At 41.6% G+C, this 18,180-nt stretch overlaps 1 long non-coding RNA gene across 1 annotated transcript; it reads right to left on the minus strand.

Annotated features, from left to right (window-relative positions):
* Nucleotides 1-3,853: 3,853 nt before the first annotated feature.
* On the minus strand, nt 3,854-14,056 carry LOC125911606 (uncharacterized). Its single transcript, XR_007454379.1, has 4 exons — nt 13,039-14,056; nt 10,832-10,903; nt 5,922-5,995; nt 3,854-4,127 (listed from the first exon to the last, which is right to left on the minus strand). It is a non-coding gene; the product is annotated as an uncharacterized LOC125911606 (long non-coding RNA).
* Nucleotides 14,057-18,180: the final 4,124 nt, after the last annotated feature.

The following is an 18,180-nucleotide window of genomic DNA, read 5'->3' on the forward strand; positions in this document are numbered from 1 at the left end:
GTGACCTGGCTGAAGTCGGACGCTTAACCGACTGCGCCACCCAGGCGCCCCTCATTTCTTATGTTGATGCATCTTTGAAGTACCCGAGGACCCATGGGGTGGGTCACACATACTTGTCAATGACAGAGTGTCCAGAAATAGAATCAGATCAATAAAAGAGCTTAGTGACACTTAGTGAGCCATGAGACTATTTTTTTTTTTTTTAGAGAAACAACGTGTAAGATAAATATGTTTGGAGTTCATGAGTGTCCTATTAAAATGAAGAGTAGGAAAGAGTAATTGTGAGTCAGTACCTTCATAAAGAACAGAGCTAACTTATGTTTGCCTTTTTGCAGTGGTCTCCACATTTTTCATTCGTGGATCTTATTGAAAATCTGAGAAATGATTATATATATCTTTCCTAGAGAAATAGTTTACATTTACGTATAAGCATAGTGTTTTGTGGATTGATGATCTCTGATGGTTTTGCTCTTACAGGGAAATGGAAACAGTGTAACCAGAAATGATGGCTTCAATTAATTATTGATTGATTAAACTAATGATAACTAATAGCTACTATTAACGAAGTCCTTACTATGTTAGAAACAATATGCTAAGTCCCTTATATACTTTATCGCATTTAATCCTCACTGGTTGGCCCCATTTTATCGACGCGAAAACTGAGGCTTGGGAAGTTACACAGCTTGCTTAAAATTCTTTTTTTTTTATTTAAAAAGAATCTTTTTAATGTTTATTATTTTTGAGAGAGAGACAGAGAGCAAGCAGGGGAGGGGCAGAGAGAGAGGAAGACAGAATCGGAAGCAGGCTCCAGGCTCTGAGTTGCCAGCACAGAGCCCGACGCGGGGCTCAAAATCACAAACCGCGAGATCATGACCTGAGCTGAAGGCGGCCGCTCAACTGACTGAGCCACCCAGGCGCTCCAGCTTGCTTAAAATTCTACAGCCAGCAAGGAGTAGATCCTGGAATCAAACTGAGCTCTGTTTGATGACAGAGCATATACTCTTAAGCACTCTCTCAGGCCGCCTCTAGTTTTTTTATGTAATTTTTCTTCGGGCACTTAAAATGCTATCTTACAACCTAAGCTCTGAAGGATGAGCGAATATTCTGAATTTATACGCTACCTTGTTGTGTGTGTGCGTGCAACATTTGTTTTCCTGGAGATAACAGTTTTACTCGGATTCCCTTAGAATGGCTCACTAAACCAGTGAAGGGCCGGTCATCTGTCTATGTCAGAGGTTAGCTGTGGACTCAGTTAGGCCGCCACAGAGCCACATATTTGGGCCATGCGGGCCATCTCCCTTCTACTCTCTCACTTCACAGAATTGCTGCTATGGATTTGGTTTTGGAATTCGGTCCTAATCTTGAATTGAAGCATGCTACTGGAAATGGCTGTACAAAATCTACTACTGCATTTTACTTGAGAGATATTTTTGAGTGTATTTTTAAATATATCTTTTGGAGCCTTTTAAAGAAAACCTTGAGCAATAAATTACTTTTGGAAGAAAGACAATATCTTCCTTCTGTATACTAAAGAATGTAATGATGTATCCCTTTATCCAAAAGCCAAAATGTCAGACTCAAATCTGCACTCCAACTTTCGTACCTGTGCAGGGGTCTTTGGCCCAGAGATTTGCATTTGACGTTTTCCTTAGTCATGGCCATCTACTCCGATTTGTATGTTTCCATGTTTTGAATATATACTTTTCATATGTTATTGTAGGGCCTCTCAAATTCTTCATGGAACACAAAGAAATATAAATTAAAAATCTAGCATCCGTTCCTCTTCCTTTTCTACCACTTTGTCTAAAAAGAGGCGGAGCTTTGAAATCTTGCAGAAATTTGTTAAAACCGTAACCTTCACAGATACAACAAAATGGTCCTCACAGTGATGTAACAAACTAAAATAATATAAACACCTTCAATGGCAAACATGTTTCTTTTTATACTTTTAAAATTTTTTTATTCAAAAAAATTGTTTTAATGTTTATTTATTTTTGAGAGAGAGAGAGAGCATGGTCAGGGGAAGGGCAGAGAGAGGAAGTCACAGAATCCGAAGCAGGCTCCAGGCTCTGAGCTGTCAGCACAGACGCGGGGCTTGAACCCACAAACCACGAGATCATGACCTGAGCTGAAGACAGATGCTTAACCAACTGAGCCACCCAGGCATCCGGGCAAATATGTTTTCTTACTGATTAACGTAGTAGAGGATTATATCTTGTTTCTCTCCTCCCCCACAAATACTTATCTCGGGCAAAAATGACTTTCATGCACGATTGGATTTTCCAAGAATTAGCTCTATTGTGTCTATTTTGTGTTGTGAATCTAGTGAAAGACATATGCTTTAAATCCCAGATTCAGGGGCGCCTGGGTGGCTCAGTTGGTTGAGCATCCGACTTCGGCTCAGGTCATGATCTCGCGGTCCGTGGGTTTGAGCCCCGCATCGGCTCTGTGCTGACAGCTCAGAGCCTGGAGCCTGTTTCAGATTCTGTGTCTCCCACTTTCTCTAACCCTCCCCTGTTCATGCTCTCTCTCTCTGTCTCAAAAATAAATAAATGTTAAAAAAAATTTAAAAAAAAATCCCAGATTCAAAGGGGCAAAGTTCTCTTTCGGTTGTGTGCACTTGAGTATGTAAATGTGAAGTCTATCTCAGTCAAAAGATCAACACGCCGGCACAGGAATTGACCAATATAGTGGTATCTACGCATAACGTCAACATTTTTCTCAGGGAAAAATTTTGGATTTTCTTAAGTAGTTACAGTAAGTAATTGATTAAGAGTCTCTACCTTGGTGCCATAAAGTATGGCTCTTGAAAACATTTTAAGTCAGGAAGAGCCAATGGAGCTTTGCTGGGAGACTAGAACAAATCAGGAAAAAACTCAAGACACTCTTATTTGATGTCTGGTTTAAAAACACATATCCGGAAAGTCGTATTCACTGCCTTGGTTTTAATCACCTCCTGCTGGGGTGCCTGGGTAGCCTCAGTTGGTCTAGCGTCCAACTCCGGTTCAGGTCATGATGTCAAGGTTCTTGGGTTTGAGCCCCACCTTGGGCTCCGTGCTGACAGCTCAGAGCCTGGAGCCTGCTTCAGATTCTGTGTTTCCCTCTGTCTCTCTGCCGCTTCCCAGCTTGTGCTTAGTCTCTCTGTCTCACTCTCAAAAATAAACATTAAAAAAAATTTAATTACCTCCTGCATATCAAGAGAACTCTCAGATTTGTACTTCTAGCTAAGATCAGTCTTTTTGAACCCTAGACCTATTTTTCTAATTCCTCCCTCCTCAGCTCTTGGGTGTCTCACGGTCATTTCAAACTTAAACTCCTAAGTGGAATTCATACCCACCCAACCTGATTCTTCTCAGTGTTCCATTTTTTAGTGAATGGCATCTTTGTTCAGTGCAGAGATCAGAACCCTGGGGCATACTGAGAACATTCCTCTCCTTTCCTGCCTACTCCTTCCTCAACAAAATTCCCTTCTTTCCATCTCCCTGCCCAAATGGGTTCTTGCCAAAAATATTTTATCACCCAGATGTCTGAAAATCCTCCCAGTTAGTGACTGAGATTTCACTCTTGCCTAGGCACAACCCATTCTCCATACTAGCATCGATAAGTGACATTTTAATATTTCAATCTGGGTACTTCATTCTCTTTCTTGAAGTTTTTCAGTGACTTCCCATTACCTTAAAAATTAGGACCCAAATTCTTAATGTGGCCTAAAAGACACCCACCTGATCTAAATATTTCTTCTGACTCATCTCCAGTACTTTCCCATCTTGTTGCATTGGCCTTATTCAGGTTCCCCTAAAACCAAGCGCCTTCTTGCCTGTGTGCTTCACACACACACACACACACACACACACACTCACCCCACCTAATTTCTGTTCTATTTCCAAGTCCTGCTCGACATACTTTCTACCACAAACTTTCCTTACTACCTCTGACAGATCAAATTTATCTTCTTGCGTATTATAGGACCATGGAATAACATTTTCCATGTTGTAGGTGTTCAATAACTATTTCTAAACAATTATGTTGATTACTTAGGTTTTTGTTAACAAAAGGAGTTTCTGGAATCTAGGTGTGTTTGACTCAGGTGTCAAGAAACTATTTCCATCACATCATGGTCACTGCATCTATGAATGAATGAAGAAAAGACAGCTATCAGCAATTGTGCTTTGATATATACACTAAAGGTGTATTAATGGCTTAGAAAACTTAAAACTTAAGTAAAACTTTGGGGCTTTGTGGAAGTAGTCTTAACCAAATCAAGATAGAAACTAGCAGGTTTTCAAACTTATTATTTTTTTTCTTTTAGATAGAGCGCATGAGTGGGGGAAGGGGGTAGTGGGGAGAGAGAGAGAGAGAGAGAGAGAGAGAGAGAGAATTTTAAGCAGGCTCCGTGCTCAGCCCCACATGGGGCTCCATGTGGGGCTCCACACAGAGCTTCATGCAGGGCTTGATCCCATGACCCTGGGATCCTGACCTGAGCTGAAATCAAGAGTCAGATGCTCAACTAACTGAGCCACCCAGGAGCTCCCCAAAGTAGCAAGTTTTCTATCTGCTTCCATGCCATGTGTTATCAGAAACTTTGACCTCTGAGGTTTATGAAAGAGTCTAAAAACATTCTTGTTCTCCATTTTGTATCTCCTAAGGACACCAGAGCTTGCTAGATGTCTCTGTGCTATATAGCATGACATGTTTCAGGACCTCGAAGAAGCAGATGACAACAGGTTGTCCACTTCCCTGCCCCTACCTTATTTTCTGGGCTTGGTTTCTAAAGAGACAGCTGCAACAGAGTAATGGAACCGGAACCGGCCACCCTCTTCAGGGAAACTCATCTTTGGTGCTTTTGATTTCAGGCTTGACTGCAGTCATTCATGAAGAGAGAAATCTGGTGCTGCAGAGAACTGGGACCCTTGCTAGTGTGTGTGTGTGTGTGTGTGTGTGTGTGCGTGCGTGTGTGCATGCAGAGAGTAAAGAGTTTCATTTTAAAGAGTTGGATATTCCTGGAGTCAATGATGCGGTGAAGAGGAGGATTCTTAGAAAAGAATGAACATTTAGAAGGTGGGCTTAAAAATGCAAGAGGAAACATCCGTTGCTCTCTGGGGTCAGCCTCCACCTCGTTAAAGATGGCTTCTGCCAAATAGGCTGCGGGGAAAGGAGCCTGAAGGTGGGGGGGGAGGGAGAATTGCCTCTCTAGGGACTACAAGATAAAACATTTGCAAGTGATATTTTGTGAATTATGTCATCTAGTTGTATGCTTTTGTTTTTAATCTGGTTTTGTTTCCCTTTTTATTACATCTGAGCTTCAAGTGGAGTTTATTTAAATGCTCCTGTATCACCTCTAGTACTAGAAATGTAAGGAACGGTTGTGCTCCGCATTTGGGCCAGAGTGTCACAGGGTGAGAACTTTCTTCTACTCGCATCCCTCATGTCCTCACTCTCTGGGACCATGTGGTGGTAGCAGAATTGATTATTAGGTATCCATCCATCCAGTTCTTTCCCCACCTGACAATATTCTCTCCATTGAAATCACAGAAGGTATTAGACTTAATTTACTGAGCAAGATTCTGGTCTCCTTAAAATATCTTTAGAATCTTCTTTACAGTAACATTTAAAGTTTATCCATAACCCTCAGATTTCTCCCTAATCAGGTTGCTGTTCTTTGAAAGCCATTTAAGAAAAAGTTTTCTCTCCTCCCCACCCCCAAAAAATAAAGCTTAAAGGCAAAATATACGAATACCCAGCCACAGTGGTAGTCTGATAGAATTTTGTTCATTCCAAAATACAATGTATCAACCAAATCATGTATGATTTTATAACATTTCTTGAGTGGGAGGAATGGGCCAGAGATGGGATCCTTTTGTACAGGAAGGAAAGAAATAAGAGAGGCTGGAAATATCAAAGGCAAGCTGGGTTTACTTTACCTTTTTTCTTGGACGGAGGCATATTTACTTTCAAGTAGAGATAGGCAACAGATCCCGCTCTGAGTCCTTTTGCCCTGTGGGGAAAATGATAAGCTATGAGCCAACTTGGTTTTGAGTGATGGGCCAAGTACTGGGTGGCTTTTTCCCCAACCACAGCAGGGTGTCTTCAGAAGAATCTCACTCCCAGAAAACGCATACGTAGAGGTATCAGTGTATTTTACATTTCTACACAATAGATAAGGAGGAGAGAAGCACCAAGAAAATAACGTACCCCACTGTCCAAAATGTCATGGTTTGCTGCGCAATTGAAAGTCCTGATGTAAGAGTCATCACAAAGGAAGTAAGTGGATCGATAATGGCTTATGAACTTCTAACAGCAGAGATACATTTAGGGGCCCTTATCACAAGACAAGTACCCTACCTGGCAGTAGAATAGTGAAAGCTATTGGGTCACATAGAAAATCTGACAGGAAATAATGGAGTTTGGATTTATTGAGACGACCCACCATCCTTCCCTTCAGTCTCATTCTTGCACCTCTGGAGCTTTGGACAGTCGCGTCCCCCATCCTTGCTCTTTTCGGTATTTTTCCTACTAGGTTCCATAAGAAGCCCTAATTTCTGAGTTTATGGACAAGTGGTTTAGGCTGAGGGAATGGAAAGTGATTCTTTTTGATATGTGTACATATATGTTTAGGGCTTTTGTCATTTGCTATCTTTTTAATTTTTTTACATTTTATGTTTTCTATTTTGCTTGGAAAAACATGGAGAACCAAGCCCCCCGCCAGACAAAGAAACAGGCAAATAAGAACAAACACAAATATGTGGTCCCTTTTACTTAGAAACAGGTCACTCATGCCAATCAGTATTTGTACATAAACTTCATTTATCATCCTAACAGAAAAGGTAAACAAAGATTCAGTGTTTTTCAAAGAATTTTAGCAAAAATAGAACCAAACAAGGTAACTTGTGATTTTTAAATTACATTTAGGTATTCTACTCTTTCCTTTCTCACCTAAGTGATTGAAAATATGTTCCTTGTGTTTGTCCAACATTTTTGAAATTCAGAAAGACTCCACGTGATCTTGTCATTACCAACAGTTCTCTGCCTGGGAACATACTATCCCTATTTTGTGACACTAACATTACTACCACTTTATATTTGTATAATAGTCTTAGCGGTACTTTTCCCATTTTATAGCTGAAGCGAATAGAAGGTGGTAAAGCTGTGGTTATGTAGGGCTTATAGGCAAAGTCCCAGTTTCTGATTGTAACTTTGGAAAGATTGATTTGCCTCAATCCTGGAAAAGTGAGACTAGAACCCCGGGTTTCAGGATCTCAGCTTGTTGTTCCTTTTGGGGCACCAACACGAAAACAATTATCCAGTTGGGGGGAATTTCCTACCTTATGAGTCCCTACCTCTCTATAAAGCCCTGCTGCTCAGGTCCCAAGCCCCCCCTTGAAGCCTCAGGGAGGACGGAGAAAGCTAGAGCTGAATGTTCAGATGTAGCAGTTGGAGAGGTTCTAGCAGAATCATCCATTGTCCAGCGTCAGGGTGTTAATGGTGCAAAATGCACAGTCTGTGCTTCAGGGAGGGGTAGGAGCAGGGCATCTCTGAGGCCAGGTCTGTGGCAGGATGTGGCATGTGTCCCTGGCCACATAACTTCTGAGCCTGGTTCGTGGACTTTTCTAGAGAAGCCCATGAGCTACTTAACCATTCTTTCATAAGTTTAATTCCTGCTTAAACTTATTCAGGTAGATTTCTTTGTTCGCAACTAAAAACTTTGACGATTTATAGCTCAACTTTCTTTTCCTGGGATGACTTAGCCCACAAGCCAGACCGTCTTTAAGGAACACTCTTTGGTCACTTTTAAGGTTTACCCACTCTCAGCTTTGGCATTCGCTCTCATTGTCTGTACTTTACCCAAGCCACTGTCTCTGTTTTGGCCATGTGAATGCAAAGGGAGTGTATCTTTATTTACATAAAATGCTGCTGTTGCTCAGATAACTCATTTATTCAACAAATAAAGTGTTAGTGTGAGGGGAGCAGAGGGGAAGATGGACAGACATTTGGGACAATACAGTTAAGGGTCTTAAATGTCATTTACTTTTTCCTTCAACAAGTATTTACTGAGTGCTTATTATGCGCCAAGCTGATTTCAGACACCAATGTTAGAACTGCTGGTGTTGGAAATGGGAATATGTCTTAGATAGCTTTCAGCGCTATGATCACCTCTGTGCTATTAAAGGATCCCTCTGGCTGAAGGGTCACAGGGATAGATTGGGGAAGAGTAAACCCCAAGGAAGTGAGATCAGTTAGGGGACTTTTTTGACATTTCAAATAAAAGAAGATGGTAGATCTGAAGTAGGGCGATGGCAGGGAAGTGGAAAGAAGCAAAAAAAAAAAAAAAAATTGAGAGATTTTGTATGAGTTAGGATCCATAGAAACTATTGGTTAATTAGATGTAAAGGATGAGAAAGAAGGGAGAGATAAGGAAAAACAAAACAAAACAAAACAAGGTATCTGGCTTGAGTGGTGACAATTAGTGAGATAAGTAAGATGGGGGAGTGGTAGGTTTGGGAAGCAGGTTCCGTTTTACACGTGTCAGTTTTGACCACCTTTGGAGATGGCAGTAGGATGTATAAATCTGGAGTTCATGAGCAAGATCAAGTCTAGAAACAGAGACTTGGGAGTCTTGAGCATGTAACACAGAAATAAACAATGAAAAGGAAAGCATTAGGTCACCAAGGGAGAGTGTAGAGAAATGAGCCAGTCCAGCAGGTCGTCAGGTATGGTTCAAGGCCCCCCCTCCAGGGGGTGCTCAAGACCATTTTGGGTGTTCACAGGGTGAACACTATGTCTATAGGTAATGCTAACATGTAACTTGTCTTTTCCAGTATCATTCTGGCACCAAGGTACAATGGAATTTTCCAGAAGCTACAAGATGTGTAATGATGTCATCGCTTTGAAGGCTAATGGACTGTGTGTGCTTGTGTATGCCTGTGTTTTAATGTTTTAAGAATTTCTCAATTTAAATCTTTTTTTTTTGCAGTTTATTTTGAGAGAGAGAGAGAAAGCATGAATGGGGGAAGGGCAGAGAGAGAGAGAGAGGAGAGAATGAGAATCTCAAGTAGGCTGCACACCAGTGCAGAGCCCCATGTGGAGCTCAAACCAAAGAACTGTGAGATCATGACCTGAGCCACCCAGGCACCCCTCAATTAAATTTCTAATATGATAAACGTTGATAGTTATAACCCACTTAAACATAAGCTCTTTGGGGTCCTCAAAATTTTTGAAGTGTAAAGGGATCATGATATCAAAACGTCTGACAACCAGCAGGCTAGGAAATTCAGCCTTGATTCTATATGCAAGGGTGATCATTGAAGATTTGAGGGCAAGGGAAAACATAATCAGAGTTATGTTAATGGAAAGTTATTCTGATGGCAGTCTTGACAATACATTATGATGGGGATAACATTAAGTTGTGGAGGCGATTTAGTTTGTAATTATAACAACTCAAGTATGAAGCATGAAGTTACTAGGGGCTTGATCTGTGGAAATAACAGTGTGAATGACAGTGGACAACATGAAAGGAAAATAAATGTGATTTTATTATTGATTGACTGTGGGCCACTATTGAAGGAGTGAAAGGAGTAAAAGATAACTGTGCTGGATCTATGTGTTTGGAAGAAAGGGCTTGTTTCTCCTACGATTTTAAGGAAAAATGATCCTTGACACTGGATGAAGATTCATGAGGTGAGCACTGTCTCAATAAAAATATGATGAAAGCCACATACATAATGCTAGGTTTCCTACTAGCTGCTATAAAAGGCAAAAGGGTCAACTTAATTTTAATAATATATTTTATGTAATCCCATATATTCAAAATATTATCATTTCAACCAATAATTAATTTTAAAAATTACTAAGATTTTTCGGGGGGGTATTAAGTCTTTAAGTTTAGTGAATATCTTACACTCACAGTACCTATGAGATCAGACTAGTCATATTTCAAGTACTCAAGAGCCACAAGTAGCTGGTTGGCTACCACCTTCAACACAGCAGCTTTAGACTACTCTTTTGCTTGATTCAAGGTCATCAGAATGACCATGTTGATTTGGCTAGGGTTGAAATAACTGTGGTTTTTTTTTTTTGTTTTTTTTTTTTTTGAGTTACTCACTCAGGAATGGATGGATTTGTATGAATCCCATAACTCTCTCAACCTCCTTGTGACCTCACTGTGGAGGAGTATAATTACAGGTCCTTTCTAAGGTAATGAACCAAGTAGTGGTGGCTTACTTACTTGGAACTGAATCTCTGACCTGCATTTTACAGAGTCCGTATTGAATGCAGCTAATTAGCCCAGCACACTGACATTGGTCAGTGGAAGGGAAAGCAGACAAAGTTTGAATTATGTGGAAAGACCATATTAATAGTATTGAAAGGACATGGAAAATCAGAGAAGGGGTGCAGCCATTCTGGGAGGTGGTACAAACAGATAATATAAGTACTTTAAAAATTTTAGCAGTGGCAGTTGAGTTAAGAAACTATGTTACGCCCCAGTATCATCCACAGTCATGCCATTATTTTTCTTCTTTATGAGTCCTGAGCTGTCCCCATGAGGTAGATGCATTGAAGGTACAATACTATAGAACCTAAATAAAGGTTCTAAAACACATGACTGTTTCCATGGAATGAAATTAATGATCAAAAGGAGAAGGAGGAGAACAGAAGTGAAGTCAAGGGTCCCTAATATAAAGATTTCTGGGATTACCAGATGAGATGAGTGGAAATGAATGTATCATATGCTCCTTTAGGGAGAATATAAGTTTAGGGAAGGAAAAATGCAGTAAAATGAGAACAGATTAGACCTTGATAGTATATAGCAAATTATCGTAGTATGCCTCCTCACCATATGCTCATTCCATGATAAGTTCATGTTCCAAGATGAAATGAAAAATTAAGATGCATGGCATTAGAGATTCTATAAAGGATAACAAAAAAAGAAACATGTATGATAAAAAAAATCCCAAACAACCAGGCGGAACAGTCATTTTCAAAGTTCAGTTATTATATACATTTATTTGCCTTATTAATTGGAATGTTATTCTGCAAATGTATCAAGTCTTTACAATTTAAAGTCCCTATGCTTATTTCCCTTGCTTATATAAGAATTATTCGCCCAAAGTCTATTTTGCTGGTGGGTTATGAACTCCTTGATTATTGCTGTTGTTTTCTTTTGATTATGAGAATCCAGGAGTCATGATGTAATGTTGCTATGGTAATGAATATGTACAAATAGATGATTAAGGGGGGGGGAGATTAAGTCCTGAGAAACACATTTGCATGTAAATTCTTTCCAGCGGATAAAAAAAAAAGCCTTCACATGTGAATTTTTTTCTATTACGTACAAAAAATATAAAAGATGTGTTGTATCACATATTCAACAATGTGTTGTACTGCTTATGTTAAATGACAGGAGTCACTCAATATGTCCTGAAAAGCATTTTCTTAATAGTTCATACAAAAAGGTATTGGATTAAGAGTGGACTAATTTCCATAGGTGTGTGAATGTGTGTGTGTGTGTGTGTGTGTGTGTGTGTGTGTGTGCATGTGTCACAGAACTTTGTGCCAAGAATTCAAAAGATCCTGATTCCTTTATTGGCTGGCTATCTGTTGGCTGGCAAGGCATTAACAATTGTTTATTTCTTTAATACAGTGCTTAAGGCAAAGATGATGATCTTTGCCATTTGATGAGGATTCATTGACCAGCACTGTCAATAGAGATATAATGCAAGTTATACTTAATTAAAAATTTTAGGAGCCATATTAAAAAGTGAAAAGAAATATGTGAAATTAATTTTAGTAATATATTTAACCCAATACCTCCAAATATCATTTCAACATGAGCAATATAAAAATTATTAATGATATATTTTACATTCTATTTGTACTAAGTCTTTGAAATCCAGCATGTATTTTATACTTAGAGCACATGTCAATTTGCACCAGACACAATTCAAGTGCTCACTCTCTACACCTGGCAAGCGGATACCATAGCAGATGATGCACTATTAGACTCACAGGACAGTGTTTCGTTTGTTTAGAATATTAAAGTCATTCAATATTAGACTTCTTGGGTAATACCCTCGCTTTTTTAGAAGATCAGAGCTTTCCAACATGCAAGAGACATGTATTCAAGAGACAAAACAAATATTGCAAGTAAATACCTGACAAGAGTGTAATGCCTGATGATTTACCAATGCTTTCCACATTCACTACTCTTTTTAAATCTTGGCCACGGTTCCAAGAAACAGGGAGAGATGAAGTGCCATTCACTTTTGAGGAAGCAGGCCCAGACACTAAAACCTGTTCTTTCAGCTCCAAATCTCATGATCCAATGGTAGATCACAATCTAGAGTTCAGTTATCAAATAATGATCAAGCCAAATCAGCCAAAATATTATGTGCCCTAGCATTTTCTTGCCTTTTTTTTTTTAAAGCATCTGTTTTGTGGGTGTCTGGAAGAGCTCAGGCTTGTCCCACATCTCCATTTTTGTTTTGTTTTGTTTTGTTTGCTTGGATCCATAATAAAATTAGAACAAAGTCTCTTTACACTTAGGAATGTTTTGATTCAAGGTGGTAATGGTGGGGGTGAGATCCTCAGGACTGTCACCAAATCCAACAAACATTGCACCCCCACTACTGTGATCTTTTGATGTGAAGTCAATTATATCCATTATTTCATCATAAGTCTTTCGTAGACCTCAGAAAGAACATACGTTATTTAGAGCTGAGGTGGGTGAGGAAGCACATAATATCTCCTACTCTAAAACAATTAATTTATATGACAATCGCTTTCCAAGGAGCCCCTTAACAGTAGCAATAACACCAGTATTTGCTTCTTGGCTTTTTGTGTTGTTCAGGTTAAAACAAACTCATCCGCTTTAGCGTATAGGCTACATATATGAATTGAATTTGGGGCTAATTTTTATTAGCTGGTAATGTTACTCTTATATTTTCAATCACAGCCCACACGGGAAGCAAACCATTCGATAAAGCAGCGCCAGGAATTAAATTCAAACAAGTTTCCAATATATTACTTTAAATCATTCTTCACCTTCCCTTAATCCGTGGGTAGGATTCCCCTCCCCTGGCCCAGTATTTCCGCTGCAAGGTAGCTTCCAAAGATCATAGGAGGAGTCCTCTGCCTCTAAGCCTGCTTGATGATCAAATCGCCCGGGCGCAGGTGGTTCAGCTTTGGTGGCCAGTCTTAGAGGGGAAGGTTACCTGAAACCTCAGGTAAGAGAGAAAGTTTAAGGCCTAACTATAGGTAGCTAAGGCAGTCAGGGAATTGGTTATTTCCAGGGCTGAACAGAGAGGGCGCCCTTCCACAGACGCATGCACCGCCAGGACATGGTGGTGGGATGAGCCCCGCACGAATACCAGTGGTTGTCTCACGGCTCAGTCTAGTTAGAAAACCTTTAGGGACCTGGACTACAAACGAATGTCTGGAGACCTGGACGGGTTGGATCTCCTGTAGGAGACAGTAGAGAGACCACCAGGGAGCAACCGCTGCACGGTTTAAGTTTTCCCAAAGCCTCAGTCGGGCTCTCCCTCGTGTCCCAACCCCTTTCGCAGCTATCGGGTCCTGGGGGTTCCGCGCCACCCAACCGCCTTTCTAGCCCCCAGCTCTGGGCGGTCTCACTGCCTGGCGCTCTGGCGGCTTTTGCCCGCCTGGCCGGCCGCGCCAGGCCCCGGGCAGCTGCGAGAGGGCGCAGGGGGCGGAGGCGCAGCGGGGGCGGGCTCTGTCCCCCTCCACCCCCCTCGCAGCCTGCTGCCGGGGCCGGTGGCAGGAGCGCCGCGCACCGCCAGCCGCTTGGGGCGGGGGATGGGGGAGGTTGGAGAGGGGAGAGCCCGCATGGATTAGAGCCAACTGCGCTCTTCAAAAGGGTGCCGGGCTGTGCTTCCCTCCCGCGGCCCGGGAACTTCAAAGCGGCCCGCGCTGCCCGGACCGCCTAGCTCCGCTCTGGGACCTCGAAGCCCCGGCGCGGCCGCCTGGTGGCCATGACCCGAGCGCTGTGCGCGGCGCTCCGCCAGGCTCTCCTGCTGCTCACCACCGCCGCCGCGCTCACGACAGGTACGGGCGCTCCTTCGCCCGCGCCGGTGAGGTGGGAGTCGGTGGGCGGGGGGGTTGGGGCGGCCTGCGGGTGGGCACGCGGGTGGGCTAGAAGGTGCTGCGAGCACTTGGACTTCCCGGAGTGGGAAGCGCTGGAGTGGGAAGAGCCAGTTGGACTGAGGGGGCTCGGGATAGGGCGCAGCGTGGGCACCTCTGACGGCTGGTAACCATAGGGGTAGACAGGTGTGTTGGGGACGAAGCCGCCAGGAGGAGAGGAAAAAGCGACAGGGACGTGGGAGTATGGCTAGTAGGGGTGAGGTGGGTGACAAATTTGGGGGTAGTTTGCAGCGGAGGGAGTAGGAGAGCGTGTCTGTGGGTGTGCGGAGGGCTGGGAGTTGAGTGGCGCCAGGAGTTCCCCGTATACGGGGGCTTCGGGAAAGCTCTGTAGTGAGGTTAGGAGAGCTGAGCAAGGATTGTGGCGTGGTGGTGGCGAAGCGGTGGGGAATGGTGGTGGCGATTCGGTCTGAGTTTTAGGAGGCGAGGGATATCTCAAAAGCCGCTGGTGCCAAGCGATGTAGGCGGGAGAGGGAGCTTAAATCTGCGTGGTTTGCAACGCACATTGCTTTCGAGGTACGATCTTTACTAAGAGTTGCCGGGGAAAAAAATTCTGGCAAGCGCCCCAGCGTTTTTAACAGGTCTCTGCCTTGATAGGCTAAATAGAGCCCTCGGCCCAAGCTAAAAACCAACGTTTCTTCTAATGTTTACTAGAAACTGGGGCAAATGCATCTTCGCTAAAATCCTAGTGTGCTGTGATGAAAAACCCTTTAACTCTAAAACTGTTTTCCTTATAACATTATCCTTGGTTGTGGAGACCAGCGGCAGATTCCTTGCTAACTCATTCTTCAAACATTTCAATCAGAGATTTAAGACATTTGCACACAAAAACCTGGTGTTTTTCCGTAGAGCTGTATTTTGTCCGAAGCTGATTCTGATGCATTTTAGTTTTCCTAGATGACAATCTGTTTGACATTAATAGCTATACTCCAGGGTGGGTAGTTTTCCTTTTAGTGACATGTGCAGGGGAATGTTTTGAATAGTATGATTGCTGTCATGTGCAGATTTCGTGTTTCAGATGTCCTGAGAGAATCACTAAATACAATATTCAAATGAAAATTGATTATTGGAACTGATTAATTAATACTATATGAGGATTAAAGCATTTTAGTTATCTTTGGAAAAGCACAGCCTCTTAGGAGATACAGCCATCACTTAGAGACCGTCCAGGAAATGATGGGATAAAGTGAAATATTTGCATTCAGAGTTAGTAGATTCATCAATGGGAAGAAAACTGACAATGGGAAAGTCTTTATAAGAAATGATTGGAAACTTCACTAACTTGGAATACTCAAACTACTCTTGATAGATTTAATAGAATTTCCAAGAAATAAAAGAAAGAAAGAAAGAAAAAAAGCCTTCGACATATCACAGTTTTGACTAGACACCTGTGAAATTGCCTCCACAGGCTGTCTGTACAACCCTTTTTATTTTAGGGAGCTAATAACTTTGCTGTAGACATTTTAAAAAATACTCAATTATTTTTTATCTAGCTTGAAAGGTATATTTTGTCATATGACAGAATCTTTAGAAAATTTCAGAGACCCTGGGCATACCAATATAGGAAAACATGCCATGCAATATTCTTTAAAAGGCATGGAGACTTTTGACATTGAAATGTACAAAAAAGAAAAAAAAATAGATCATTCAAATTTGACTTTTTCCTCAAAATCTGAAGGCTCAGAAAAATGCCTGATATGGAGATAATGTGTCAATATAGTAGGAAAGTACTTATCAAAATTGAAATTTTATACTGAACTTTTCCTGTGTAAAATGGAATCATTTTCAAGTCTCTTTTAAGAACTTTATCCTTCTTTGTGTCCCACAGAAACAATGTCTATTGCTGTCTACTTTTTTGAATATTAACTTTTAAATAGATCTTTGATGATTTGGTAGAGGGAGTCAAGTAGTTTATTTATTTCATCTTTTTTTTTAATGTTTATTTTTGAGAGAATGAGAGAGAGACAGACAGAGTGCGAGCAGGGGAGGGGCAGAGAGAGAGGGAGACACAGAATCCGAAGCAGGCTCTAGGCTCTGAGCTGTCAGCACAGAGCCTGATGCAGAGCCCGATCTTGAGGTTCCTCAAGATCATGACCTGAGCCAAAGTCAGACGTTTAACTGACTGAGCCACTCAGGCACCCCAATTTATCTCATCTTTTAAATTGTTTTCTCATGTGGTTACCTACATCGTTTTTTTTGTTTTTACCTAGTCACTTTTATAAATTACATTGTTAATCCTAAGGCTCATTTTTGCAGTACATGTCATTGTTGACATGTTATATGAGAGGTTGCTGTTGGCACTATGACATTGCTGGGTGACAGAAAACACCACCTTCCAAGCTGACTCTGCGGAGTGCCCGGCCTAGGACTTTAAATACCTGAAGACGTTGATAAACCAATAACACTTTTTTACTTTGGTTGTTATTCCCCAGTATCTCTATCACCTGAGGCATGTCGGCATTAGCAGTGGGGTAGAAACCGTTGCTCCTTGATGAGACTTTCAGAGGGTAACTGCTGGTTAAACTTAGAGAAAATATTTATTGGTCTGGACTGACTAAACAATTAGGCTCCTCCAAGTTACTCTAGGTATTTAGTTTCTGAGTTCCTTGTTATTTGGTAAGAAAGACCTGACATGACTTCACATTTATCATGCGTATTAAACAAAGGATTGGGACAGAATATCCTGGGGTTCTGAAGTTTGAAGCTGTGATTGGGATAATAGATGGATTTAGACATTGCCTTCTCTACTAATTTTATGAAATTCCTTGGTCTGCTGGTTGGGAAAGGATTATTAAGAGTTGGGTAAGCTAGATGTTGGTGCTATAAAAGTGAAAAGATAACCGTTTCATTTAATAACCTGGGGGAGGGGGTCAGTTAGGGAGATTTTTTTTTTTTTCTCTGTACATTTTAAGCTGTGCCGGAAGTGAAAGTGAAATCCTTGGGCTGGCTGAATGTGTAAATGCAAAAGATTTTTCCACCTTTGCCCTTCTTTCGGCAGGATCATTTCCTGGTTGGTTGACACACATGTGACAAGAGGCTTCTGGTTCCAAGGAAAAGACTTCTTTGGCTCAGGAGAATTTCTGTGCAGAAGTCCTCGGGGGCATACTTCTTCACTAACTGTAGTGCCTCAACCTGTTATCTAGCCTCACGTTTACAGAAGTTATCAAAGAGAGTTCCTTTGATTTGCTGTCATCCTACAAAAATAAATGTAAGGTGTGAGAAAGGAATGGGGATTGACACCAAATGTTCGATCCAAGCAATGGAGGAATAGACCCTTAAGTGGGGTGGGGCCGACTGAGCCGGTCCAGCCTGGGCAGGGATGGAGTTGATTGGTGGCAGAGAGCTGGAGCTCGGTTTTGGTATATTGAGCTTAAAATGCCAAGTACACACTAACATGGAGATACAGCTGGTTTTTTGGGGTATAGGGTTCAGGGCACAATTCTAGGCTGAAGCTAAAAAACCAAGAGCCAAGGGTATTTATAGGTAGTTTTAAAAGACACATTACATAGAGTTGCAGATCTAGCAAAGCACAGAATACCCAATTAAATTGAATTTTAGAAGAACAACAAATAATTTTTGTATAATTATGACACAAGTATGACAGGGGACATACATATATTAAAAATTAATTGCTGTTTGGGGTGCCTGGGTGGCTCAGTCCATTAGGCGTCCTACTCTTGGTCTCAGCTCAAGTCATGATCTCAAGGTTCGTGAGTTCGAGCCCCGCATTAGGGTCTGAGCTGACAGTGGAGAGTCCGCTTGGGATTCTCTCTCTCCCTCTCTCTCTGCCCCTCCCCCTCTCTCTAGCTCAAAATAAATGAATAAACTTTGAAAAAATTAATTGCCACTTGATTCTGATTTAACTGGGCGTTCTGTACTTTCACCTGGCAACCCAACATTAAAAAGAAATGTTGTGGTGAGCTAAACAGCTTCTGCTACCTATATTCCCAGCCGTTAGATTAGAAAGAGAAGTATAAACCTCTTTTCTAGAACTTGTCTCTTACCACTTCTATTCCAGCTCTGCCACCA

The sequence above is a fragment of the Panthera uncia genome (genome assembly GCF_023721935.1).
Source record: "Panthera uncia isolate 11264 chromosome C1 unlocalized genomic scaffold, Puncia_PCG_1.0 HiC_scaffold_3, whole genome shotgun sequence".
NCBI classification, from domain to species: Eukaryota; Metazoa; Chordata; class Mammalia; order Carnivora; family Felidae; genus Panthera; species Panthera uncia.